The following is a 27,450-nucleotide window of genomic DNA, read 5'->3' as shown; positions in this document are numbered from 1 at the left end:
ACCCACGGAAAATACCGAGCACCCACGGAAAATGAGCACCCACGTGTGCCAGTGCCAGACTGCCAGTAGGCTACATTTATTTAAAATTAAACATTGCAGTTGGCGCTATGAAGCGTCTGCCACACTGTGATTGGTTATGTTGTTGTCAGTGACAGTGACATAACCAGTCGCATGCATGTTCCATATCCTATCCGCCAATCACAGCGTTTCTGAAAACGTCCCATCCCCCACTATACAGTGCCGTGCGAGTATGTAATCATTTACTGCTTTCCGTAAATGAATCACTAATCATTAATCAGACTAAAATGGACAGATTTGTTATAAAAAAAACTGCACTGAAGATTTCGGTTTATTTTCTACATTTTGCTTTGGTTAGATTAGGTTTAGATTAAGGATTGTTTTCTTATATTTTGTTCTTTCCTTTGGCGCCGCTTTCGTTCTTTTCCCATTTTATTGTTTGTTTGTTTACATTTTCACCTTGTACATAGCGCACATTATTATTGTTATTTTACTGGATCTAGTGGCTTTGGCTTTTTGTGAATAAACGTCCAGTATTTTTTCTCTTTCAAAGTTTTGTCTGTCATGTTCTTCCACCTCATTTCATACCCAGCAGTACGTTAATATGTAAATGTTACGGTACATTCCCTAGACTCCTTAAAGTTCGTAACAGGGTTTAAATGGGAACATTTTTCTGCTCAAGTATAGGCCTATATACGGTTTAAAAGAGGAAAAACTAATGGACACAAAAGTAGCCTACTTTTGGACAGAATACGAGTTCTTTGTTAAATACATAAAATAAAAAAATGTTTTTTTAGCCTATATGAATAATGGATTCGAAACCTCAAAGAAAAGCCATGCCACTATCAAAAGAAACCTCGAAACATAAATGAAGTAGACATTCCCAGAAACTCATTATTTTAGTCGCAACAATCGGTTAATGGAAACGCTGTCCTTTCGCAATAGTTTTTTAATCAATATTTACAAAACATTAATTTCCCAAGAAGCTGAACGCATTAGCGGTTACGTGTCAGTTAAACTTTTCATCTCCAATCCTGTTTGTATTTTTGAGAAGTGACGCTGTTCTGTTTGTTTGTATCAGCCGCTGTCCATTAGCCTAAGGTTCTGAAATGCAATATTTTTTGAATAGCCTAGTCTATTTTTTTTATTTTTTAAATGGCGTGCGCCCTTGAGCACCCACGGAGAAAAACATAAATCGGCGCCTATGCACACGAGTGACTCAGCAATATCATCACAGTCAAATATGCTGAATTTCTAATCATCTAACAGCAAACCTAGTCTGCTGAAGGCCAGATACACTGAGATTAAATTCTGATAGCTTGCTGTCTCACAGTCATGACAGAACCCAACTGAGTCCGATTTGATTAACTAGGGAATTGTGGGACAGCATTAAACCTAGCACTAAAAATTCAATCTAATGCAGGCTAGCATTATGGAGACAACTTTTTGCATATGCATAAATAAAATAAATGCATTAAGTAATTTATACAACGTACAATGTTAGAAATGCACTAGTATGCAGGTTATAGAAATGAACAATAACCAAGATTAATAAATGCTATTAAAAAAAAAAACTTTTTTACTTTATGACAACAAACTGAACCTTACTGTAAAGCATTACCAAAATCTTTCAGAGAGGTCATAGATAGATAAATGACTTGATCACTTTGCTGCAAATCTCTGTAGGCCTACCTGTGAACATCTCTTCAGAGTGACAAAGAAACACATAGACATTCACAGCAGCTGAAGACCTCTGACTCATGACTTGAGTTATTTATTGCGGACTGACGAGGACTCTTATTTAGCAATGTCAGATTCAGTTAGCACTGCCCAATCAGTAAACAAGTCATGGCTCAATATCACTCTTTCACTTTCTCTTTCACTGCACAGTCTGTACATGATCAAAGTCACTTTTAGACCAGCATCAGGCCTTTAGAAAAAACAGGCGTACTCATAAATACACAATTATGTCAATCTCACTGCAACAAGGCATAAATTGAGCACTATTACAGTCTCAGCATCAGTAAAATATTAATCTGAAACACAGCACCCTCAGGTGGACAGAAGTGGAAGTTACACGAAATAAGCTTGAGGGGGTCTGAACACATACAGCATCGACAGCAGCTGTGGTACACTGGGCATGGTACCAGGCCTGAGCACCAGGCTTCTGATCACTGATCACTCTTCTCTGGCACCGTGGAAGTTCTAAGCGTAAGGCCAGCCAACAAATCCGACCTACTAGCTAAGATGCAGAAGGCAGGTCCAGAGTACTTCTCCCAAAACAACTGTGATGACTTAATGAAGCCAAAGACTGTGTAAAGAGGAGCAAACAGACCACTTGTAGAAAAATGGATGGGAGAAACCTTTCAACACAGCATTTACATATATGCATTTAGCAAATGCTTTTATCCAAATTCCAATAGGAACATAAGCAATTTGTCACAGAGCCAAAAATATTTGCATTGTACAATGCAAGGTCTATTATAAATTTTGATTAGGTAACAAGAGCAGAGAAAAATGCAGAGAAGATTAAAAGAGTTGTCCCACATTTTAGCCCATGAGCCAATTGTCTTATTGCTAAAGGCACTGTCTTATTGCTCTAGAATTCACATTTGCATAGAGTACTGCAGGGATGGCCTATTTTGTAGGCCAAAACCAAGAAACAAGTTAGCATTTTAGCACTTCTTGTTCCATCATCCTGAAGTCAATTAGTTTTTTGAATGTATTTCTGGTTAAATGCTTCAAAAAGGTCTGTGGTAATTATAAATGCAAAGTAGTTTTTGCATTTTATTCCATGAAACAGAATATCAGTAATACTCCCTTGTGGAAGATTTTACTTCTCTTGAAAAATAAATTTGCTAAAAAGTGGCTAAATGGGACTACAGAGGTTGTTGGCCACATCAAACCTCTCATTAAAACTCATCTACTCACTAGTCTGCTTTTAAATCCTCTTTGTGTTTTTTTAATCACACTCTTGTAAAACATTCTACCTGCAAAGTTAAATAAAGATTGAAACAGTTGTCGGAAGCTTTGTGATTGTGTTGTTGTGAGCCCACGACCGTGGTGTAGTTAATTTATTGCCTAAATCTAACTGTAATAATAAACTTCCAAGTACCTACCAGATTAAATTTGTCATTTGACTCTTGAACAAATTTGAAAAACGGATCAAAAAGACACATAAAACAGTTAATAGATGTAATGCATCTGAACCTAGATGATTCCTATTACCTGCTGATGCAGCTGTCACATTGCATAAAGAGAAACCAAACTTGTAGCTGATAATCCGCCTGTAGCTAGTGCCATGCCAAAATTGAACCCCATGCAGTCCAGCTGCGATTGGTGGATGAAGTGTGGTGCTTAGGATCACGCTCTAATTGGCTGAGAGAGGATGGCAGTCGGACGAGCCATTTCTTTCAACCCAGATGGAAGTGACAGCTCTGACCTTCTTTTTTCCCAGAAAGGGATGCAGGAAAAAAAAATCTCAAACTCTCCCTGGGTGTACCAGAGCCATTTGGCAGACATCTCTGCCCTTGGCACTCACACATCCCTCAGCAGACTGTGAGATGTGTGCACCCTATCCAAACCCTGCAACCTTTAGGGGTGTCTGTGAAGCTGTGAAGTCAAAGCCCCAAACAGTTTTGGTAGGGATTTTGTTCAGGCTGTCAGAACTCCCTCCTGAGTATGGAATTAAATTACCCCAGAAGAAGATGAGCATTTTCATTGACATTCAAAGACTTTAACCTTTCTATTCCAAAAGTTCAAAATAACTTGTGATAGATCCCAAATTTGAATAGGTGCACCACGGCAGCTAGGATTAATCCTTGGAATGTGGCACATACTGTCAGTAAACAATATTTGAATAAATGAAAAAAGCAGTTGCATCTGGATGAACATTAAATCCAAACCCACACAACAGTAGAAATCCTCAGTCAAACCCTTGTTTAAACCCATTTGTACAATGTTTCAAAGCTATTCAAGTGCATGACAAATATGCAAGCAAAATGTAGTATGAAAAATGCAGTAGAATTCATATGGAAATGCATGAAATCCATATGGAAATGCTTATAAGTTGCATTCACCAATTTCTACATTTGATTTTTTTTTAGCTTCAGACTTTGATTCTATTAAGTCAAAGAGGTTTGATATTTTCAGCAGATTTTAGAACACATGTCGTTTTCATTTGTCAGGAGTCTCCTACCAATGAGTCACGTTTTGTTGCTAGAAGTTGTTTGTAGCATGATTCGAAAAGTCTGTTAATGTGTGATCCTCATTCATTTAGTGTGAGATGCTCAGTTTTTCTCTGTAACCATTTACAAAATAGGCAAGTGTATGATGCCTAGTGTTTTCAAATATTTTTGATTTCAAAGTTGTATAGTGCATTCCAACACTAAGAAAAAAAACTGTCCTTTATTAATCACTACTAATTGAAAAGTTTGTTGGGAAACTCAAAATTGATCTATCACAGCAGAACTCCCCTTTTGGAACCTTTAAGAGTATAGGACTGTTTTGCAGCTGACAAGATGTTTGAAAGTGATTGAAATGGACAAATTGAGAACAACAAACTTTATAAATGCAGGAGGAAAAAAGGTACCTTTAGGGGTACTAAAGTATTGGTACGATTTTGTGCGAACCAATTTCCCAGTACCATTTAAAGGGTTGCATTCGCACCTACCATGTGTACTAGGATGTGACACTGCATTTTAAATTATGACGGGTGAGGGTGTTTTCAAACGTGTCTGGCCAATCAATGTCTACTTATGTCATGGTTATTACCACTTGTGCTGGTTAGACCCTGCTCTGGAGTAAGAGCTAATTTAGTTCTCCAAAAAGTTAAAGCATTAAAGTACTAAAAACATCTAGTTCCTGCAGTGCGAAAAGGCCCAAAAGTGGGTTGTTCCACAATTAGTTCTGGTACTATGAAAAGGTTCCTGCGGTGTGAAAGGCCATTTTGTCACTGGGATAGGATAGTACCCTTAAATGCTACTAATATGTACCCCAAAATGGACTGTTCACCCAAAAATAAACATTCATGTCATTTTAAACCTGTATGGCTTTTTTCATCTGTGAAACAACTGCATTTGTCTATGTAATTAAAGTAAATGGGCTTAAAACCAATAATAGACAATGTTGACCTTTATTATATGCAGAAGAAAGAATGCCATACAGGTTTGGAATGACGTGATGGTGAACAAATGAAGACAGAATTTTCATTTCTGAGTGAACTGTCCCTTCAAGGTACTAATATGCATCCTTTAAAAGCAGAAAAGGTATAAAGGTATACTTTTGCCAGGTAGTGTTCCAGTGCAGTACTGTCAAACCCTAATAGTCAGATTTTCTTTTCTGAAAGTGCACATCACCAAAAATTCTAACTGTCAGTCAGATTGCATGCATCATTACTAATGCATGGGTTTGTGCCAAATTCCAAGTCAAGTGGTTGCCGCGCAAACATATGTTTTTGGTTTTGTGGGCCACGAGATGAAAAAGGTTGGGTACCACTGGATAAAGAGTATGCTGGCAGTTGCTGCTAACTGCAGGTTAAATAGGTACTATCCTTGATTCCTTCCCTCACTCTTCCTCTCTCCATACAGATAGTGTACCTTGCTCACTCCACTGCAGCTGCATTGCAGAGCTCTTGGCTCACACATGCATAAGTCAAAAGGAAGACAGAATATCAACTGGACTATGTTAGATGTGAACTGAGAGCAGTCCTCAGGTGTTAATGCACAGTATTGCAAAATGAGGACACCAATACAGGTTTTTTTACAGGTCTTTTTATTTGCTACAGGAAGAGGTTACAAAAACCTGTGCGTTTTATTTAGATAAAAAGGCTGTCTGTCATCCAAAGAGGAGTGGGCAACATAGAGTGATTCCACTAAAACACAGCTGAAGTACCGTTTCCTCTTGAGTTATTCACTCACGACTGTCACAGTATCTGTGACAAATCTACCAAACTGGGCATTCAGTCTCCTGTCAAACATTTCTTGTGTTTCTACACTATGTGGAGAGGGCTGACCCACAGTGTCTTTTAGGACCAAGGTTTTTGAAAGATTCAGGCATTTAGTCTGTATCATTGCTCTTACTACAGTATATCTATTGAAAGTTGTCAATTTTTGGTCTGATTTATCACACAACTCATTTTATGTTGCATATTTAATACAAACTCCATCTCTGAAACCTTTTTTTTCTAGGCTATGTAGGTGGGAAAAAATATTAACCAATAGCCAATTAGCATTTTTGGAATCATTTTAGAGTGCTGTTGCAGATAATGCACATATTTTAAAATCTTGCCTTTAAGTAACACACTAATGCTGGATAATATTATTACCATAAGTTGCATCAACAATATCAAAGAGTCAAGTTGAAAAACAGATGACAAAGTCCATTGAGACATATCAAGACAATCTCAAATAAAAGTTTAGCTGCAATGTCCCACACAAAACATTTCAAAAGTGTGTGTATCACCTGCTGTTTCAGGAAAAGGGGTATACCTCCACAATTCAGTGCCAAGTCATATTGAGGTCTAGCTAAATTTTAGAAAGGAGACCCACTTTTCACAATCCAGTCAACTCCTAATAGATAAAATTACATAAAAAATTAGTTCTGAAGTAAAAATTAGTTCTGAATGCCAGTGGAAATGAGAGCTGAATTCCATTTAATGGAATTAAAAATTAGTTCTAAATGCCATTTCATGTCCACCTTGAAGATCCTAATGGGATAACCAAAGAACTATATATCCTTTTGAATAATCTAAAAGTCTGATTTCAATACATCTGTACAGAATTCCAGATACTTAGCAGGTGATTTGAGGATCCTTTATGATTCTTAGGATGCCTTAAGATAAGATCTGCACATTTCTTCTGGATTTTTGGACTAGCAACAGTAACATCACTCATCTAGACTCACCACAGGAGAATGACAAGTGTCTATCTAATTCTTATTATTTTGTTTTCCCTCTGGCTTTCCTCTTATTTTAAAATGTAAAATAATTATTGTTTGCTGCAGGAGTTTGAGTAGTTTAAAAATTCACAGTGATTCAAATCTGCGAAACGAATGATACTGCTATAGCACTGTACATATGCAATTAAAGCCTGCAGGCTAGATTACACATCTGCTGTGAAACCTGTTAAAAACAAGCTTGCATAAGTGTGGTCGTGACACTATGAACTGCTCTGCACTTGACATGGATGCTATACGGCAGCGAGGGTTATACGCTAGCGAAAATGAGAAAGGAAGAAAAACTTATTAAATTATGATGTGTATAGATGCCAAATTAGTTTAAAATCTTCATTCACAGAGCATGATACATTTGCTGGAATATCCTCTAATGTGTGACCCTTGGCTGACTCATAAAAATAAAAATGGTGGCTTAATCCAAAATATTACAAGATTAGCTTTTTATTAAACCTTTTTTTTTTTCGGCAAAGGTTACTCACATGCATTCTGTAAACAAGCACACATGTTCATCAACATGTAAACACTAATTTGCAAACATCTGTAAAAATCAACAGCTGCACGTATTTTATTCAACCGAGGGGGGAAAGAAATGACAGGAACCTCATCTCTTTCACATGTCTCTAGGTGGGCGTGCACACGTGAACTTTGACCTGCCAAGCGACGTCCTACCCATCAGCACAAACATGTAAACATTCATTAGACCGATCGGAAGAGCCTTTGCCTTTTTCCATCTCTCGATGGGCCCGCTGTGCATTCAAAAGCATGGAGAGGAAGGCTAATGAAAGCCCTTCTGCTGCAGCTTCACATGAAAACAGAAGCAGAGAGAAAAGCAAAGCACTGCTTAATAACTGGCTTTTGTTTTGGTATTTCACAGGTGTGCGTCACGCTCATCAGCAGCTTGAAGGGCGATCTGACTCCCTCTACACCCACTCACAGCTCCTGTGTACTGGAGACTAAAAACATTCTCTCCACCACTATCTGCTACTGTAACTACAAAAAGCTGTATAAAATTTCAGGGTTGCAAGGTTTTTGGATGTATATATGAAGCAGTTTCTTGCAGTCAGACTTTTGATAATCATCATCTGCTCCACATTGCAGCCAGCCACTTGAAAGGATATTACAGGTTCAGTAAAATTGACAGCATTTGTGGCATGATGTTGATTACCACAAAAAAATAAATAAATAAACTAGATAGTAAAGTTTGTAGGCAAACTTTAAATTGGCTTGAAAAATCCTAGCAAGAAAGTTTGTAAAAGTTCTAAAAGCTTGAAATTTGAAGGGTTGCCAGGGTGTTGCTAGGCTACCCTAATTTGGGGCCAGTATTTTTTTTATAAACAAATAAGGATTAATAAGGATGTGTTAAATTAATAAAAAGTAAAGACTTACATTGTTAGAAAAGATTTCTGTTTTTGAATAAACACTGTTCACTCATCATTCATCAATAAATCCTGAAAAAAGAAAATCACAGATTTCCCCCTCAAAAAAATCCTAATGTCATTTTTTAATATTTCCAAAATTCCCCAGACGAGGTTCCCCTTGGAAAGTTCTCGAAAAATTTCCGGACATTTAGCGAAAAATTTGCGCCTCTTTGCAACCCTAATAAATGATGGCAAAAATAACACTGAAATAGTTGACTTCCATTACAAGTGTGTCACTGTAACCCCCTTTTTTTGTTTCAAAAAATGATAGACCAGGCAAAATAATTGTTTGTACTATCGGCTGGTCACACTGATCCAACAAAAAGAAAAATTTAGTTTTGTTAGCGCAGTGTGAATTAGACATCGGACAAGATAAAGCAGTCTGGGAATCATGGAAAACTACCAATCCCACTTTGATTTTTTACATGACATTTAAAGGGGTAGTTCACCCAAAAATTAAAATTATGTCATTAATAACTCACCCTCATGTCGTTCCAAACCAGTAAGACCTCCATTTATCTTCGGAACACAGTTTAAGATATTTTAGATTTAGTCCGAGAGCTCTCAGTCCCTCCATTGAAACTGTGTGTACGGTATACTGTCCATGTCCAGAAAGGTAAGAAAAACATCATCAAAGTAGTCCATGTGACATCAGAGGATCAGTTAGAATATTTTGAAGCATCGAAAATACATTTTGGTCCGAAAAATTGCAAAAACTACGACTTTATTCAGCATTGTCTTCTCTTCCGTGTCTGTTGTAAGACAGTTTAAAACAAAGCAGTTTGTAATATCCGGTTCGCGAACGAATCATTCGATGTAACCGGATCTTTTTGAACCAGTTCACCAAATCGAACTGAATCGTTTTAAACGGTTCGCATCTCCATCGTGTCTCGGACACTCCCTCTGAGTTCAAACAAACCAATATCCCGGAGTAATTCATGTACTCAAACAGTACACTGACTGAACTACTGTTGCTAATGTTCTTCACAGCAGTTCAGTCAGTGTACTGTTTGAGTAAATGAATTACTCCGGGATATTGGTTTGTTTTAACTCAGAGGGAGTGTCAGCCACATTACACAAGTTAACAGCTTAAGTCATTTGTGGATTAATGCGTATTGGAGACGCGAACCGTTTAAAACGATTCAGTTCGATTTGGTGACCTGTTCAAAAAGATCCGGTTACATCGAATGATTCGTTGGCGAACCGGATATCACTAAATGCTTTGTTTTGAACTGTCTTAAAACAGACACGGAAGAGAAGACAATGCTGCATAAAGTCGTAGTTTTTGCTATTTTTAGACCAAAATGTATTTTCGATGCTTCAAAAAATTCTAACTGACCCTCTGATGTCACATGGACTACTTTGATGATGTTTTTCTTACCTTTCTGGACATGGACAGTATACCGTACACACAGCTTCAATGGAGGGACTAAGAGCTCTCGGACTAAATCTAAAATATCTTAAACTGTGTTCCAAAGATAAACCGAGGTCTTACGGGTTTGGAACAACATGAGGGTAAGTTATTAATGACATAATTTTGCAAACTGGGCGAACTAACCCTTTAAGAGAAGAATAATCTGAAATCAGATATAACACTGTAGCCGCCTGGGAACTTGTAAACACAACTTCCAGTGGACTGATAAAATCCTGTGCACCCTGACTTTGAGAATAGGGCCCTGCAGAATAGGGACTTGCAGTTTTATGACCTTGATTTTAAATGTTTCTCTAATGTTCACTGGACTATATGTCACATTTGTCACTTTTTTATTCATAAGGGTCTTCATAAGCATCCCCTTTGTGACAAAACTGGTGCAGGTTTCACCACACTATCGATTGCTATTGCCAGTGTGCAATCACTTCACCAAAATGTGGAGGTGGAGTGCAAGGGCTGAAGATGTTTACGATTGATGTGTGCATCGTAAACATTATGTAAGAACAGAATTAATACTTCTGAAATTACTAGTACGCAAAAGGTGCCTGGATGATATGCTATTTGTGTGCATCCATGCTAGAGATGTGCTGCAGGGATTGGCTTGTACCTGTTTAGGTGGTGGTACTTCAGCGGTTATTGGTGGTGTATCTAGGAGGTGGCTTCAGGACACCTGAACACCTGCAAATAGATCAGATCACAGAAACGCTTCCATTAGCTGCAAAATATATACAGAATATTTTAAGGCTGTTACTGATGAAGAAAATATCTGTATAAACGTGTGAGGAAGAACACATGGGACTGTTACTAACACAGAACTTAATGAGATCACAACCGAGGTAATCAGCGTACAAATGCGTACGACACACACCTGGACAAACCACAGAGATATAGGCCTTCATTATAGCACACACATTAGTGTTAATGGCACACCTATAGAAAACAAAAACACTCCATTCTCTTGTTTTGCCTACACAACCAATATGTTCATCATATGCATGCTATCGATATGAATGCTTATCATGCTTTGAATGTTCAGTTCCAGGTTTCAGTGTCACATGATCCCTCAGAAATTATTCTAATATGCTATTTTTCTGCTTAAGAAACATTTATCAATATTGAAAAAAGTTTTACTGATCAGAAAAATGAATTCATACTAATAGTTAATCCAAATTGTAAATGTTATTTAACCCAATATCTGTTATTTAACCCAATATTCAAAATCAGTCACTCATATTTAAAGATGCTGCCTTAGTTTAAAGTTGCCTTTATAGACTATAAAAAAGAAAGCCTGACATAGATTTTCACTTCATCATTCTGAAAGCCATCTGTGGGCATACACAAGTCTCTGATGGAGGCGCAAGAAAACATCTCCACAGGCCTGAACTAAATAAAGAGCTCGTTATCAGCATATGACAGCGGCTCTGACACAACAGTCACCTCTGCTTTACTCCATTCACAGTGCTTCAACATTCTTTATTATGGAGCATAATGTACTTATACTGCAGCTTTGGTTCCAGATAAACCTGAACAACTCCATATTCCCATTAGCTTTTGGGACTGTTTGTGCGAGTGATAGAGTTATAAAGAGTGTCTACAGTAATAACTAGCCTAGAAAAGCTTGAAGAGAAAAATTGGATATACTGGTGTATACTGTATATCCATTATCCATCAACCCCATAAAACAGCACTGCAATGGTGGCATCAGGCTAGGGATGCATGGATGGATGGATGGAGGATGCATTATTATGGATTATGGATTATTTGTTGCTTACAAACATGCATCTTTTCACTATACAAAATGTTAATGTACTGGAGTCATGAGGATTATTGTGATCTTTTTATCAGCTGTTTGGACTCTCATTCTGTCAGCACCCGTGCATTCACTGCAGAGGATCCATTGGTGTGCAAGTAATGTAATGCTAAATTTCTTCAATACTGATTCGATGAAGAACCAAACTCACCTACATGTTGGAGGGTGAGTACATTTTCAATAAATTGACATTTTTGGGTGTACTATTCCTTTAAATTTGCATGCTATTACACTAAAATTAAATCATTTTAAATTCTACATATTAATTTAGTCATCGAAACATTATAATGTATGGTTAAAATGTTTTATCTATTTTGAGATTAGCTAACGATTACATTAAACAATGTTAATTATTTAGTTTAAGGTTAAAAAAAATATTAATGCTAGAAAATGCATGGACAAAAGTTAATAATTTGGCAAAATAATACAAATAGCAGGTCTAAATGTACCTCTATCTATCCATCTATCTTCACTGTGTATCCTATTCTGGAGGGTCAAACTCTGAACTCTGAAGTCAGAACTCTGACTTTCTGTTTGTGCTTTCGGGGATATGAATTGGAAAATGCAGCGTTTTTTCTCTCTGCCACCAGATAATATGCAGGCGCTCTACACACTGACTCATAATGCATGAACATGAGTTTTTCACAGCATGTTCACACTAAGAACTCCAATTAGACAGAGTGATACCACCCTAGCAGGCAGAGAAAGTGTGTGTGTGTGTGTGTGTGTGTGCGCACGCACTTAAAAAAATACTTTATTCAGCACTGTAATGGTGACCACACAGAGAAAATGTAATGTATTTTGTTTTATTACATCTTTTATTACATCTATTTTTTCCATTCAAATTGTTTAATTAATCTTCTTTTTAAAATTAAATATTTGTAATTGTGTGTATGTGTATTTATATAAAATATAATCAAATAAATTAAAAATTTAATTTATAATAATATATTATTTTATATTATATTTATATACTTGTAAAAAAAATTCATCAGCAGTTTTAACATTTATATTACTAGACAATTGTACAACTTAAACCACACTGTAATTTTTTTTTTCTTAAATCACAATTTTTGTCTTATTTCCAATAAAATCCTACAACAAGATAAATTCAACTAAGCAACTAAGTCTGATAAATCAAGAAAAAAATTGTCATAATATAATTAAATTTATACTATACAGAATTTTCAATATATACTGTACCTTACATCAAAAATAAAATTATTATTATTATTATTATTGTTATAATTATTATTATTATTATTATTTGCAGTGAATGTATTACTTTGCAGATCCTTCCTAAAATTACTGGTCGTTTAATTTACTTACTAAATCCAATTCTTACTTGTATTGGCACTTGTCGAGTGTTAATTTTGGACCCTGTATAATGCAGTGAAGGCAGGGGAGGACAGCGAGAGGGAGGAGGGTGGGCCCAGTGCTTTCTGGAAAAGATCTTAGCTAACCGCAGGCTCTGGTGTGGCCATCTCGCTTTCTTTTCAGGATGTCATTATGTGATTTTCAGAGCAAGCAGTGTCTAAATTAGCCCTGTGCCTCCCTCAAATAAACTCACTCACTACACAACCCAAAAAGAGTAAGAGAGAGAAAAAAAAAAGAACTGTGTTAACTTGGAGAAACTCCAAATTGAGCACATTTTTCAAAAACCTGAAAAAGGCAGAAGCCAGAGTGAAAAATAGACACGTGACAACATGCTGCTTTATGGCTGAATGTTCAGATCAGATATACATGTTAAAAGCAATAAGACTGGCAGATGGCATACATATGCTTCTGCTGAACTGCTATCTCACCCCAGCACAATAGTCTATGAACACGACACATCCAACATACGTTCTTTATACACACCAGAACATGTGTTATATTGCTGTAGGTTCTCTCACTTACTGCTCTTCAGCTTTATATGTCAGAAGTGAGCTAGTTGTTTAAAAAAAAATGGCATCACAGAAGAGCGAAGAGTCTCTGAAGACTTCACCTAACAGCTTTGAGATAAGAACTTCCTGATCTAGTGCTCATCTGCCTGTCGTCTTCCTGACTGAGAGATTGAGAGGAACATCTTCAGAGAGGATGTCTATAAACAAAAATCTAAGCTGATAGAGTGGGTCTCCCTCCATTATTCGCTCTCATTTGTAATTCGGTTCAGCTCATGCCATGAGAAAACACTTCCAACAACCACCTGGTGCATTTAGTAATTTAATGTATGCAGCAAAGTCAACACGAAATCCAGCTGATAAAACATCTCAATAATCTACAATTACCTCACATGATTCCAGTCCATCAACTGACGTCCTGTGAAGCAAAAAGCATGTTTGTAAGAAACAAATCTATCATTAAGATGTTTATAACTTCAAACTGTTGCTTTCTGGCTAAAATCCAGAATATTGCTTACGCCAATCAAAAAGTCATCTTGTCTGAATCAGAAGAGAAACAGAGTCACGGTTGGTAAACCGTGATCTCTGGGTTTTGCACTTTGTGGGTGAAGTCTGTGTTACGCGTCAGCACTGATTAGTTTGTGGGCGTCTCCGTTAATTGTCATCAGCAACAGCAGTCACTCATTACTCATCCCTATATATTGGCTTGTCTAGCGTTTTGTGTTCGTGAGAGCGTTGTTTCATGTTTGTAACCTATGCCTTGCTTTCTTGTGTGTTTCTGCGTTGGATGTCCGTGTCTCCCCGGAACCCCGTCCACTCTACGTCCCACCACCAAGCAACACCACTTACCTTCGGCTCGCTTCCCCGCAGTTCCTGTGTCACTCCACCTCCGACTTCCGAATTCTTCATTCCTCACCATCATCTTGGACTGTGCATTCCTCCCAGCGTTATTTGTGTCTCAGTTTTGTATTGTCTCATTGTCTTCATTAAATCTCATTAATCTCGCACTTGCTTCCTGTCACTCCTTCACGTTGTTACAGAACGCTCTCATCCACCATGGAAGCAGCAAGCACCATTTCACTGTCTGAATTCATTCAGACTATTGCTTAAGTCTGAAGGGGCTGCTCGAGTCGAGAGAACATGGTCGGTCCCGTTTGGGGGTGGTGGGGGTGGTGCTAGCGCAGTGGATAAGACACATGTCTTTGGTGTGAGAGACCCGGGTTCGAATCCACTGTTAGACACCAATGTGTTCCTGGGCAAGACACTTAACCCCTAGTTGCTCCAGAGGTGTGCGACCTCTGACATATGTGGCAATTGTAAGTCGCTTTGGATAAAAGCGTCAGCTAAGTGAATAAATGTAAATGTAAATGTAAATTCACCACAGCGTCAACCGAATGGATCAGCAGCAGGAGAGCATCGTGAACACCGGACGCGCGATCCAAGCGCTGGTGACACAGGTGTCCGAGCTCACCCAGCAGATTCATCAACTCACCTCTCCCACTGCGTCCACCGCCTTCGCCGCCCATTCCCCAGAAGACCTCCCAGGACCACTTCCGGCACCAGAGAGTTACTCCGGTGAGCCAAACTTTTGCAAGATTTTCCTTAACAAATGTTACATGCATTTTGCATTGCAGCCCCGCACCTTCGCGACTGAGGAGTCCAAGGTTGCGTTTGCTCTTACCCTACTCTCTGGCAGGGCCGCCTTATGGGGGATGGCGGTTTGGGAGAATCAACATTCGTGTTGCGCCTCGTTCCACTCCTTCTCCGAAGAGATGAAATGGCTCTTCGATCGAGCCGCGGCCGGCAGGCAGGCCGCTTACCAGCTCTCGGACCTGAAACTAGGAAAATCATCAGAGGCAGACTATTCCATTCAGTTCCGCACAGTGGCGGCCGTGTGCCAGTGGAACGAGGCGGCGCAGTGGGATCGATTCCTGCATGGGCTGGCCGACCGTGTTCAGAAGGAGATCTACCTCCTCGAGCTGCCCCCAACGCTCAACGGCCTAATCGACCTGGCCCTTCGGGTAGACGCTTGGATTAACCGCCTGGGTAGACAAGTCAGTCCTACACGCCATTACGTCTCTCCGGAAAGGGGCTGCTCGAGTCGAGAGAACATGGTCGGCCCCGTTTACGATCAAGAACCTATGCAGGTGGGTAGAGCTCGGCTTTCCCGGAGGGAGAGAGAGCGGCGGAGGTCCCAAGGACTGTGTTTATATTGCGGTGGCTCGGAGCATTTCATCCATTCCTGCCCGGTAAAAAGAGCCAGCCCGGTAGTAAGTTTGAGGCTACTATCGGGTGGGATCTCCGCCGGGAAGTCCTCAACCACATCATCGACTCTCCTTCCGGTGAAACTGCAGTGGGAGAACCACACTCACGACTGTCACGCCCTTCTGGACTCTGGGGCTGAAGGTAATTTCATTGACCCTCTCCTTGCACGTCACTTGAACCTTCCTGTCCTTCCTGTGTCTCATCCCATCCTTGTCACCGCACTCAATGGCCAGGAACTGCCACACGTCACCCACTACACTGAACCCATCACTCTGCTCACCTCAGGCAACCACAGTGAAACCATATCCTTTTACCTCATGGACTCCCCTGTAGCTCCCATTGTTTTAGGTCACCCCTGGTTAATCAAACATAATCCACGAGTGGATTGGGGTTCCAACACTGTCACCTTGTGGAGTGAAAGTTGTCATGAGTCTTGTCTGGTTTCTGCTTGTCCTGTTGTGCCGGTTTCTGTCTTTCAGAAAGAGACCATGGTGTTATCAAACGTGCCCGCAGAGTAATTGGACCTGAAGGAGGTGTTCAGTAAGTCCCGTGCTGCTTCTATTCCTCCACATCGTCCCTACGACTGTGCTATAGATTATAAAGGCAAACTTTACTCTCTTTCTATTCCGGAGAGGGAGGCCATGGAGAAATACATTTCTGATTCATTGGCATCAAGGTTCATCCGCCCTTCCTCTTTTCAGTCAACTAGTCTCACCTCTGACGGCCTTGACCTCCCCCAGTACTCCGTTCAGCTGGTCGGATGCAGCCGAAACTGCATTAACCAACCTCAAGATCCGCTTCGTTTCAGCTCCCATCCTTGTAGCCCCTGATCCCACACGGCAGTTCGTGGTGGAGGTCGACGCATCAGAGGTGGGGGTAGGAGCAGTTCTTTCCCAACGTGCTGCCTTGGACGATAAGATGCATCCCTGCACGTTTTTCTTTCATCGGTTATCTCCTGCTGAATACAATTATGACATTGGTAACAGAGAATTGTAGGCCGTCAAATTAGCTTTAGAGGAGTGGCGACACTGGTTGGAAGGTTCAGGGGTACCTTTCATTGTTTGGACCAATCACAAAGAATTTAGAGTACATTAGAACTGCCAAAAGACTCAATTCCAGGCAGGCTCGGTGGGCACTTTTTTTCGGTCGTTTTGATTTTACTCTGTCGTACCGCCCGGGTTCCAAAAATGTCAAACCCGATTCTTTGTCACGTCTTTTTGATCCCTCCGCCCGCCGACTCCAGAGTGTATTTTACCTGAGAAAATAGTCGTCTCAGCACTCGTATGGGAGGTCGAATCGAAGGTCAAGATGGCCTTAGAAGGGGTAACGCCTCCGCCCAGTTGCCCACCGAATCGTTTATTTGTGCCGGAAGAGTTACGGTCTGAAGTTATTCAGTGGGGTCACTGCTCTAACATTGCTTGTCATCCAGGGATAAGCCGAACCAAGGGGTCAGTTAAACAACGATTCTGGTGGCTACTTATGGCTCGTAACGTCCACGATTTTGTTTTGGCTTGCTCAGTTTGCGCCAGTGGTAAGTTGTCTAACCGGCCTCCTGATGGGCTTCTTCAACCGCTGTCTGTCCCTTCGAGACCCTGGTCACATATCGCACTAGATTTTGTTACCGTCCTCCCGCCCTCTAATGGCATGACGGTCGTTTTGACCATAGTGGACCGGTTCTCGAAGGCGGCACATTTCATTCCCTTGCCCAAATTACCGACAGCCAAGGAGACAGCGGTCACTGTCCTAGATCACGTCTTTTGGTTACATGGCCTCCCGGTAGACATGGTTTCTGACAGGGGATCCCAATTTATATACAAATTTTGGAAAGAATTTTGTAAGTTGCTAGGAGCGATGGTTAGCCTGTCTTCGTGTTATCATCCCCAGAGTAACGGGCAGTCTTAGCGAGCCAACCAAGATTTAGAGAGAACGTTGCGATGTTTGGTCTCCAAGAATCCTTCTTCCTGGAGCCAACAACTCTCTATGGTGGAGTACACTCACAATTCGTTACCAGTGTCAGCCACGGGCCTCTCTCTGTTTCAGTGCAGCTTAGGTTACCAGCCACCAGCCACCAGCTTTTCCTAGTTTGGAATCTGAAGTCGCAGTCCCCTCCGCTCACGCATTTGTCCAGAGGTGCCACCGCACCTGGACCAGAGCCCGCGAGACTCTGCTCTGGATGAGGGAGCGCACTAAGGCCAAGGACGATCGCCACCGGTCAAAGCCTCCCGTTTATGTCGTGGGTCAAAAGGTGTGGCTTTCTACAAACAATATTCCTCTCCATTCCGTTTCTAACAAATTAGCTCCCAAATTCATTGGCCCGTTTACTATCGCCAAGATCATTAGTCCGGTGACAGTCCGCCTCAAACTACCTCCAGCGTACAGGAGGATACATCCCGCCTTCCATGTGTCCAAAATTAAACCCGTGTTTTATTCACGTATTAATCCGCCTACCCGGGTTCCCCCGCCGCCGCGTCTCGTAGATGGGGAACCGACCAATTCGGTTAATCGTATTCTGGACTCGAGACGGAGGGGACGAGGATTCCAGTACTTGGTGGACTGGGAAGGTTACGGTCCGGAGGAGAGGAGTTGGGTACCTGCTAGGGACATATTGGATCACTCCCTTATTGATGATTACAATCAGCAGGTAGGCCCTTCTGGGAACTCCAGGAGGCATTCTTAGAGGGGGGGGGGGTACTGTCACGGTTGGTAAACCGTGATCTCTGGGTTTTGCACTTTGTGGGTGAAGTCTGTGTGTTACGCGTCAGCACTGATTAGTTTGTAGGCGTCTACGTTAATTGTCAGCAACAGCTGTCACTCATTACTCATCCCTATATATTGGCTTGTCTAGCGTCTTGTGTTCGTGAGAGCGTTGTTTCATGTTTGTAACCTATGCCTTGCTTTCTTGTGTGTTTCTGCGTTGGATGTCCGTGTCTCCCCGGAACCCCGTCCACTCTACGCAACCCACCACCAAGCAAAACCACTTACCTTCGGCTCGCTTCCCCGCAGTTCCTGTGTCACCCTCTCCTGCTGCCAACTCACCTCCGCCTTCCGGATTCGTCATTCCTCACCACCATCTTGGACTGTGCATTCCTCCCAGCGTTATTTGTGTCTCAGTTTTGTATTGTCTCATTGTCTTCTTTAAATCTCATTAATCTCGCACTTGCTTCCTGCCACTCCTTCACCCAGTCGTTACAAACAGGCACAAATCAAGAACTGTTTGCTAGCAAAAAGAGGTGAATTGTTGAACTTTTTTCCACTGGAAGAAGCGTTATTATGGATTATGGACTGGTATTTTGGTGGCAAGCGACAATATAATGTTAAAATGCCTTAATGACAGTTTTGTTACTTACAAACATGCAGTTTTTCACTTCACAAGACATTTTTGGACTGAAATTGTGCGGATCACTTGTGGATTATTGTGTTTATGTACTTATCCGATGTTTGAACTCTTATCCTTACGGCACCCATTTACCGCAAAAGATCCACTGGTGAGCAAGTGATGTAGTGCTAAATTTCTCTAAATCTGTTCTGAAGAAGAAACAAACTCATGATGGCCTGAGGGTGTAATTTGAAGCAAGTTGTCATTTCTTCCAAAATTATTCCAATCTATTCCTCTAAGAAAATAAGTAAGGTCAATTTTGATTTCATATTGAGTTTAAAGAACTCCATCCTTCAAAGACTGCTATCAGCAAAACAATGTAAAAAATAATTCAAAGAAAGAGAGAGTTTCTGATTGGCTGATCGCAGCTGGTTTGCTGTTTACAGAGCAATCACAGAGACAGGTGTGATACTTCAGAACACCTATTTTTTTCAGTTACACCTGTCAGGCTGTGGGGACATTTTGTGTGTGCCAACCTGCAGGCTTACAGCATATAATGTATTTTTTTTTTTTTCTTTTGAGTCAAACCAAGTGAAGACACCCATGAAAAAGGACAGAAAAAAATCAGCATCCAATTAGAACAAGTTATTCTTTGTGAAGATCACACTGTATTCTTAGACATACTTTATAAGACCTCACTGCATCAGAATATTGCAATCATAATAAAGATATCACTAAACCAATATTAAACAGCCTTATTGTTTTTCTCAAAGTCAGTCATCTTATTTCACTCTCTTGGTAAGATACTAATAAAAATGACAATCTCATTAGATGTACTTTGAATTTATCTTTCATTATATTGTAATATTGTCTGAGCTATGGGCTTTCGTAATATCTAAATTATGAGATTGTGAAGATGTCAAGACAGCTTTCTTCTATTAAAGAATAATTATTTGCTAACAAGCAAGGAATAATAAATATCACATTTCTGTGTAGAATTGCTGATAAATCAAGAGAATGTGGGATTGTTTTAAGTGGCAGCTTTCCCCACAAAAGACTGTTTAAATATTTAAATGGACAGACAGACAAAGCAAAAGTTTATAAAAAATTTTTACATCTTTTTTACATTTTTTGCGGTGATCATCTCAGTGAGGATTTTAATGTGGTATGAGAGAAAATTCTCAACCCGTGTCTCATATTCATGGATTTAACAACAAATTTAACAACAACAAATCCGACTTTTTTTTAATAGGCAAAATGCAACGCATCGTCAAATCTGACAAATACCTGAAATTGAGTCTCTTAGACAATCTATCCTGGTGACAGATGGAATTGGATCTATTATGCTCCGATTATGAGAAAAGGGAGTATGAATACAAATATCAAATAAATATTAACGGGATAATCCATCCAAACATGATTCAGTATGGCTTTATTTCTTCTGCTGAACACAGAAGATATTTTAAAATCAAGCAGCTTAAGCATGGAATATAAGTATGGGAATGATCTGAAATCATTCACAGTATAATTTCATGGAATGCATTGAATAACTAAGTATGATCAGAACCTGGTATGACACCATTCCTGACATGAGCGGTAGCTGTGACTGTAGTATCCACTTAACGCTAACAGAGTATCAGTCTCTCTCGATCAGCAGGTTGAGAACCGTGCCCTTCCTGTCTGTCTTTTCTGCCTGTGCCAGACAGAGAAGAAGGGGGTGACCAATCCTCCCACCTTTGGACATTACATCATTTCTTTCCCTGCTGCAGTGCCTCCCAATGAAAGAGACTGTGTGCTTGCCAAGTAAACAATTCTCTCTTCACATGCTTCTACACCGCACTGAGGAGCGTTTTAATATATCATAAATGACACATGGAATGACCCAGCAACATAAAACATGTGCACCCATCAGTAAATGTTTGGCATCATACAGAACAGAAGCTCTTAATATTTTCTTCAGTAAAGAGCATGTTTAAAGGAATAGTTCACCCCCAAAATTCTGTCATCATACATAATTTCTTTCATAGGACAAAATTTCAACTTGTGTGAACCACGGAAGATTAAAATCTTATAAAAGGTTTAGAATGAAATGAGTGTGAATTAATATTTTGAGTAAATATTTAATTTTCATTTTTGGGTGAACTATTCTTTTTTTTTTTTTTTTTTTAGAAGGAAAAATTGCAAAAGGATGCACAAACACATCGATTAAGAAACAAGCACATGTGCTTCTCCTATCCAACAGGCAATGACTGGAGGTTTGTGCTGCAATGGCAGCTATGAAAACAGTTTAAAATAATCAAACTCAAATGTAGTATTTTTGTTCAAGACAATAGGCAAAAGAAAATATGAAGACAGACAGCAAGTGAAACACTCTTCCTCTGCTTTACAGGCCTTCTGGCATGATGCATGAAGACTACAGTTACCTGTATCTTGACCTTATTCAGAAAGAGGAACACAGATAAATGGATGAGAAAAGGTCACGTTGCATTTGATTCATGCTTTCTGTCATGAGCACAAAGATTGGTAAAGGGGTGGGCAAAGAAATAAAAGATGGAATTTAACAACATTACAATTCAAGAACTCTCTTGTCAATGTCAACTTCGGTGACAAAATGGTCTCTTGTGAGATTCTGAGATCAGCCAGCACTCCAGTACAGCTACAGATGTACTGCACTGCACCTCATTCAGTTTGGCGGCATGACAAGATTTAATAAAAAGCACCATAAATGTAGTCCAATATTAAATGTAATTCTGTTTCTCACATAAAGCTTAAACAAATTAAATTATTATTTGCATCTAATGTGTGCCAAAGATGCCATATCAGAGTTGAAAGCTGCTCCCGAGCTGAAATATGATCAGAGAATAATAAGACATATGTACAGTTTCTGTATAGAAAAGTATGGAGCCCCGCACATGACATGCAGGAAAATAATAGTAGCCTAAATCGTGTGCACGATTTACAAATTTGTTCGCTCATTGTACTAAAACGTGCACACGATTACTATTGCATTCCCTCGATTTACTATTCCGTTCACTCGATTTATAAATAATGTGCACAATTTATCAAATCGAGGGAACACAAAAGTAAATCGAGGGAATGCAATAGTAATCGTGTGCATTTTTTAGTACATTGAGGGAACAAATTAGTAAATCGTGCACACAATTTATTTATTTTTTTTGCATGTCATGTACGGGACTCAGTAGAAAAGACCTGCTTGAAAATTATAATTATTGTAAATAATGATCACCCCCCCCCCCCCCCCCAAATAAAAATGCACCCCATATAAAAAAAAATATGAATGTCCATACCTGCAAAAATATTAAATCTAGATTACATACACACAAACACATTCAAATATATATGAAAATAAATTATAAATGTATTTAAATTGGAAATGTATATACTATATAATATACTATGTAATTTATATGTGTGTGAATTAAAATAATTTGTTGTTAATCCATGAATTAAAAAATTAAATGAAAATATAAATTGTGTGTAATATATAATAGTATGTCCTATATAATAGTATGTCATATATATTTTATAATATAGATATATTTTATAATATATATAATATATTATAATATATATAATAGTATGTAATATATATATATTTTTAATGTTCAGCTAAAAGTTTAGAATCCATTGAGAATATGTGTGTGTGTGTGTGTGTGTGTGTGTGTGTGTGTGTGTGTGTGTGTATATAAGTGGTGGGACGTTTTGGCGTTAACGACTCTTATCGGGCGATAAAAAAAATATCGCGGTTAATCTATTCTCAAAGTTGGGTTGGGAGCTGGGTCTATAGTATAGACTCTACTAAGCAAGCTGTACTGACTCTCACCTTGATATTTTATATAACTGACTGGTTGAGGTCAGCCTAAAAAGATGCTCAGGACAGTTGACGGGCCACTGCTGCGCATCGTCACGAAAGCTTATCTTTTTCACGTGTTTTTAAGCCTTACCGCTTGTCGATTTAAACATTAAAGCATCCAAACACAAGACGCGGAAAAGCTGAACAGAGTAGCTGGTTACTCGCGCGCTGTGCTCTGTGCACACGAGAGAGATCGAGAGCCACGTATCACGGACAGCGACACTGAACCGAGCTCTCTTCTGCCAATTCAGTACTCGCGGTGTTTTGGTGTTCAGGGCTCACGCAGAAAGGCATCTCAAAACACTTTGAACATCGAATTTGCTTATTTTTGCTCTTGTGCCGACAAATACATACAAAATATGTCAAAATATCCACCTTGGAAATTATGCTAGAAAAAACTGTCAGTTATTTCTTAAGTGAAAGTACACAATTGAGGAAAAAAATGGGATGTGTATTATATTGGATGCGTTCATAGTCTCTTAAAGTGACCGCGCCTAATTTAGCGACTGGCTGCTGTAATGTTAATCCAAGAAAATGAAAATCACTCACTGCTCTTGACTGAATTACTTTGTAGTTTTAACAGTCAAACCAAAAATTATTCAGACACTAGATATAATTTTTTTTATATATAGCAAAACTGTAATAATGTGAGAAATGTTGAAGGTGTCTGAATAAATGTAGGTTTGATTGTATATTTCATTTTTAGATTGAAGACTATCCAGTGCTATTTTACATTTAATTATTTGGTTTCTGTACCTTGACACCTACAAACTTGGAAAAAACTTAAGCATTGTGTAAATAGCACAAATAAATAAAAATAAACAAACATACAAATTAAACAATTTCAATCAGGGCCCACTGGTACAACCTTCACCGGGTCCCTGCTGACCCCAGCTACGGCCCTGCTCACGCCTGTTTCACACATACTCCGTCTGCAGTGCGTATGCAGTCCGTGTGCATTATGTATGTGGTGCAGCACGGACTTGATGTGCTTTCACACAGGACGCGTTTGCAGATGCAATGCTCCTGGAATGCAACTGGAATCTGTTAACATGGGTGCGTAAAAAAATATGCAACGCATACGCACTGCAGACAGTATGTGTGAAACAGGCCTAAGGTTGTTTGCACCTTGTGCAATGTGGAATTAGTTTACAGCTTTTTCAAGCACTTTGTGATGCATTTTGGAAACAGGAGATGAGCCCCTTTTCTAATGCACCACCTAGCCTAATAAACCCCTTCTCAAAGACTTAATGTTTGTCAATTTTATTTGTGTAACACATATTCTGAATGCCTTCGGCAGATTTCGAATGAGCCATTTTAATCTAGATTAATTTCAAGATCACAGTGAGATTAATCTAGATTAAAAAAATGAATCTATGCCCATATATATATGTGTGTGTGTGTGTGTGTGTGTGTGTGTGTGTGTGTGTGTGTATGCATGTATGCATGTATGTATTTGTGTATGTATACAGTTATCATGATATACAATTACTCTTCAATAGTGTGATATATGATTTTTTGTTATATCACCCACCCATGGTGACCCACGTCATCATTAAATCACTGCCATCATCACCGTTATGTACCTGGACAGTCTGATGATGCTAATGGCAGGTGTCTAGACCAGCATCATCACGTCACCCTGAATCCAACAAGCATGTTATCCTGACCAGCAATCACACATGCACACACACACACACACACACACAATTACATCACACACATAAAACACATCTGCTTCAATGTGTCAAGCATGTAGAGCTAAGAGAGCATGACTAGTTAATGGGTACATATATGCTCAAAAACTGCAGAAAACAATGCACAGACAAATGATTTATAAATTAATTGTTAATTCACAAAAGAGGGGAGGAGGAAGTGTAAATATACAGAGGGCTGTTAAATCAGAATGCTGGTACTGCCCATTTCAGCCTCTCAGATTCTCACACACCTTACGTGCCAGAGCGTTACACACAGTGATGCAGCATCTCTGCAGCACGGTGAGCAGAGAGGCAGAAAACAGCAGAGAGACAGAAAGAAAAGCGAGGAAAAAGGATAAAGAGCCTACCTGATGAGATCGGCGTGTAGGATCCTGTTCTTCAGCGTGTAGCACAGAGGAAGAGCGAGAAACACAGATGGACCTGGAGAGAGAGAGAGAGAGAGAGAGAGAGAGAGAAAAGTAGCAGGTGAGCTCAAGGTGTCCTCAGAGTTGCCTTATTTCAGTCACGTGACCTCGACAGCTACAACACATGATTCTCGTCGATGGACAGAGATGCACATGTGTGAGTTTAGTATCTGCTTTTCATTCTGCAACAATCAAGCAAGTGTGAGAGTGGTCTGAGTGGGGGGTAGGGATATGTGTGTGTGTTAGAGAGAGAGAGAGAGAAAGGTAGAGTTGTGAGATGATAATATAATTAACAGCCTGATAGACTGTAACCAAGAGCAAAGTAAAAAATTAATGACCCAGTGAGTGAGCAGAATGTTCTAGAACCAGCTCAAATGCTCTAAAGCTATAACAGAGTGCAGAACTAAAGAATGACATTGCGGAAAGGCAATGAAGGCTTTTTCAACAATACAGTATCTCTACATTTTAACAGTTAAAGAAAATTATAGGTTCCAAACAGGTTTCCCCAAACACTCCTTCTGGCTTTAATCTGATATTCACTCAAACACAAGCACATAGCCCCAACCAAAACTCACACCATTGGTCATGAAGCTGACATCAAACCAAAGATTTTTCAAATGCAAGTAAGTCCACTTGGCAAGCATTTTTGAAACAACCCTGGGACAATTTATAGTCATACAAGTACAGCTCTCAAAATAAAATCTGACAATAATGGCATCATAAACAGTTTTTCAGCTTCAATCACAAACAAGAATATTATTTCAGGCTTTTAACTGTAAGGTGGGATCTACATTCCTTTATCAAAAATGTAGATAGATAGAAGGACGGAGGGGCGGAGGGACGGAAAGACAGACAGACATACAGGCAGATAGATAGATAGAAAGATAGATAGTGTACTTTAATAAATAAAAGCCTGATAATAGCAAAATAAATCTTTCTATATTTCTATTTTCTATATTCTATTTCCTTCTGTGAGAATATTTATGAAAGTGTGCTAAACAGTTTGTTGCACTTTGTTGGTTTTACACAGCAGGGAGCTCCAATCTATTTAATCTTTACTTCTATTTTTTTTTCAGCTGTACGGAATCTCTTCTCTCACTATTCCCATGTTGGCCACAATTGTCACAGACCATATGAAATACTAGAGCAATGCAGACAGGAAACTTTGATTGGAAATATGACAGAAGCTGGTGTTCAAATGGCCTCAATATTGACTCCCTCCCCTCACTGACTCCTCACAATGCATTAAGTCCTCCAAACCACTCTCTGTTTACTAGTGAAGGTGAATGAGGCCTTTATTCGATACTGAACCCTCAATAAGTTGACTCAACTCAACTGATTGAATAAACGTGTTCCCTCAATTGAATCGAGTAATGACTGTATCATCAACAATAAGTAACCAATATCATCTGATCCGGTTTTTCTCTTGCATTTGTTGCTTTATGGAATATGCTCTAGAAAGACAAAGATAATGCAGCCAGAGAAAAACAAATACTTAAGAAATCAAGGTTCAAGAGCCCAACTAAAGCAAACACTGATCTCTATCACGGTGACACCAAACTTTACTAAACTTTTACTTTTCACTAAAACATTAATATCTTAACCTCTGATGAGTCTCAAGAACTTTTTTATGAAATAAAGTCAAACTGGTAACTGAAGATGCTGAGACCTTGAGAGATCTATTTTTATTTATTTATTGGTATTTTTTATTTACTTATTTATTTTATCTGTTGTTTTACAGACAAAACGAAGAGAGACTAGTCTTTTGTAATTATCTAATTCTAATGATCTAATTATCTTGTTTTTGATTTATGTGCCCAAAACATAAAACTGTAAGTAATGTTTAGTCAAGATTACTTAATCATATAAGTAAAGACAACATTTGGGTCTACAGTGGAGCACATTTACACTAGACCAACCATGAACAAGTCTTCTCATCCTTCTTATCCTTGATGCTTATATTGGATCCGAACCATCAATGATTTAAAGTTAGGTTTTAATTCAGCTGGAATTTATAGTGCCCCATTTGTTTAATTAAAGGGATAGTTCAACCAAAAATGAACATTGTCATTTTATACACAACCTCATGTAATTTCAAACCCATATACTGTTATTTATTTTATGAAACATGGAATATAGATAATAATTTGGACCATGGAATTTATGGCTATATTTGTGTCCTTTTTTGAGCTTGACATCCGTAGTCACTATGAACTCTGGTTGAATGGGAAAGGGGTGTATGAAAAATCTTACAAATTTTGTGTGAAATGTCAAAAATAAATACATAAAAATAATAATTAAAAAAATACAGCATACAGTGTTTTATTTTATTTATATATTATAGTATTTATTATGCTT

At 39.1% G+C, this 27,450-nt stretch overlaps 1 protein-coding gene across 11 annotated transcripts in view; it reads right to left on the bottom strand.

Moving 5' to 3' along the window:
• Positions 1-27,450, bottom strand: part of LOC132153112 (microtubule-associated protein 2-like) — a 111,792-nt gene that overhangs the window by 38,658 nt on the left and 45,684 nt on the right. For all 11 annotated transcript variants that reach the window (XM_059562351.1, XM_059562353.1, XM_059562355.1 and 8 more), the window contains exons 2-3: positions 25,036-25,108; positions 10,430-10,500 (exon numbers count right to left, since the gene is read on the bottom strand). The gene's annotated coding sequence lies outside the window, so the exon portion shown is untranslated. The remainder of the gene's footprint in view (positions 1-10,429; positions 10,501-25,035; positions 25,109-27,450) is intronic.

Source organism: Carassius carassius, chromosome 11 (assembly GCF_963082965.1).
Source record: "Carassius carassius chromosome 11, fCarCar2.1, whole genome shotgun sequence".
Lineage (NCBI taxonomy): Eukaryota > Metazoa > Chordata > Actinopteri > Cypriniformes > Cyprinidae > Carassius > Carassius carassius.
The sequence above is the reverse complement of the archived record's forward strand: the minus strand, read 5'-3'. Positions and strand labels throughout refer to the sequence as shown.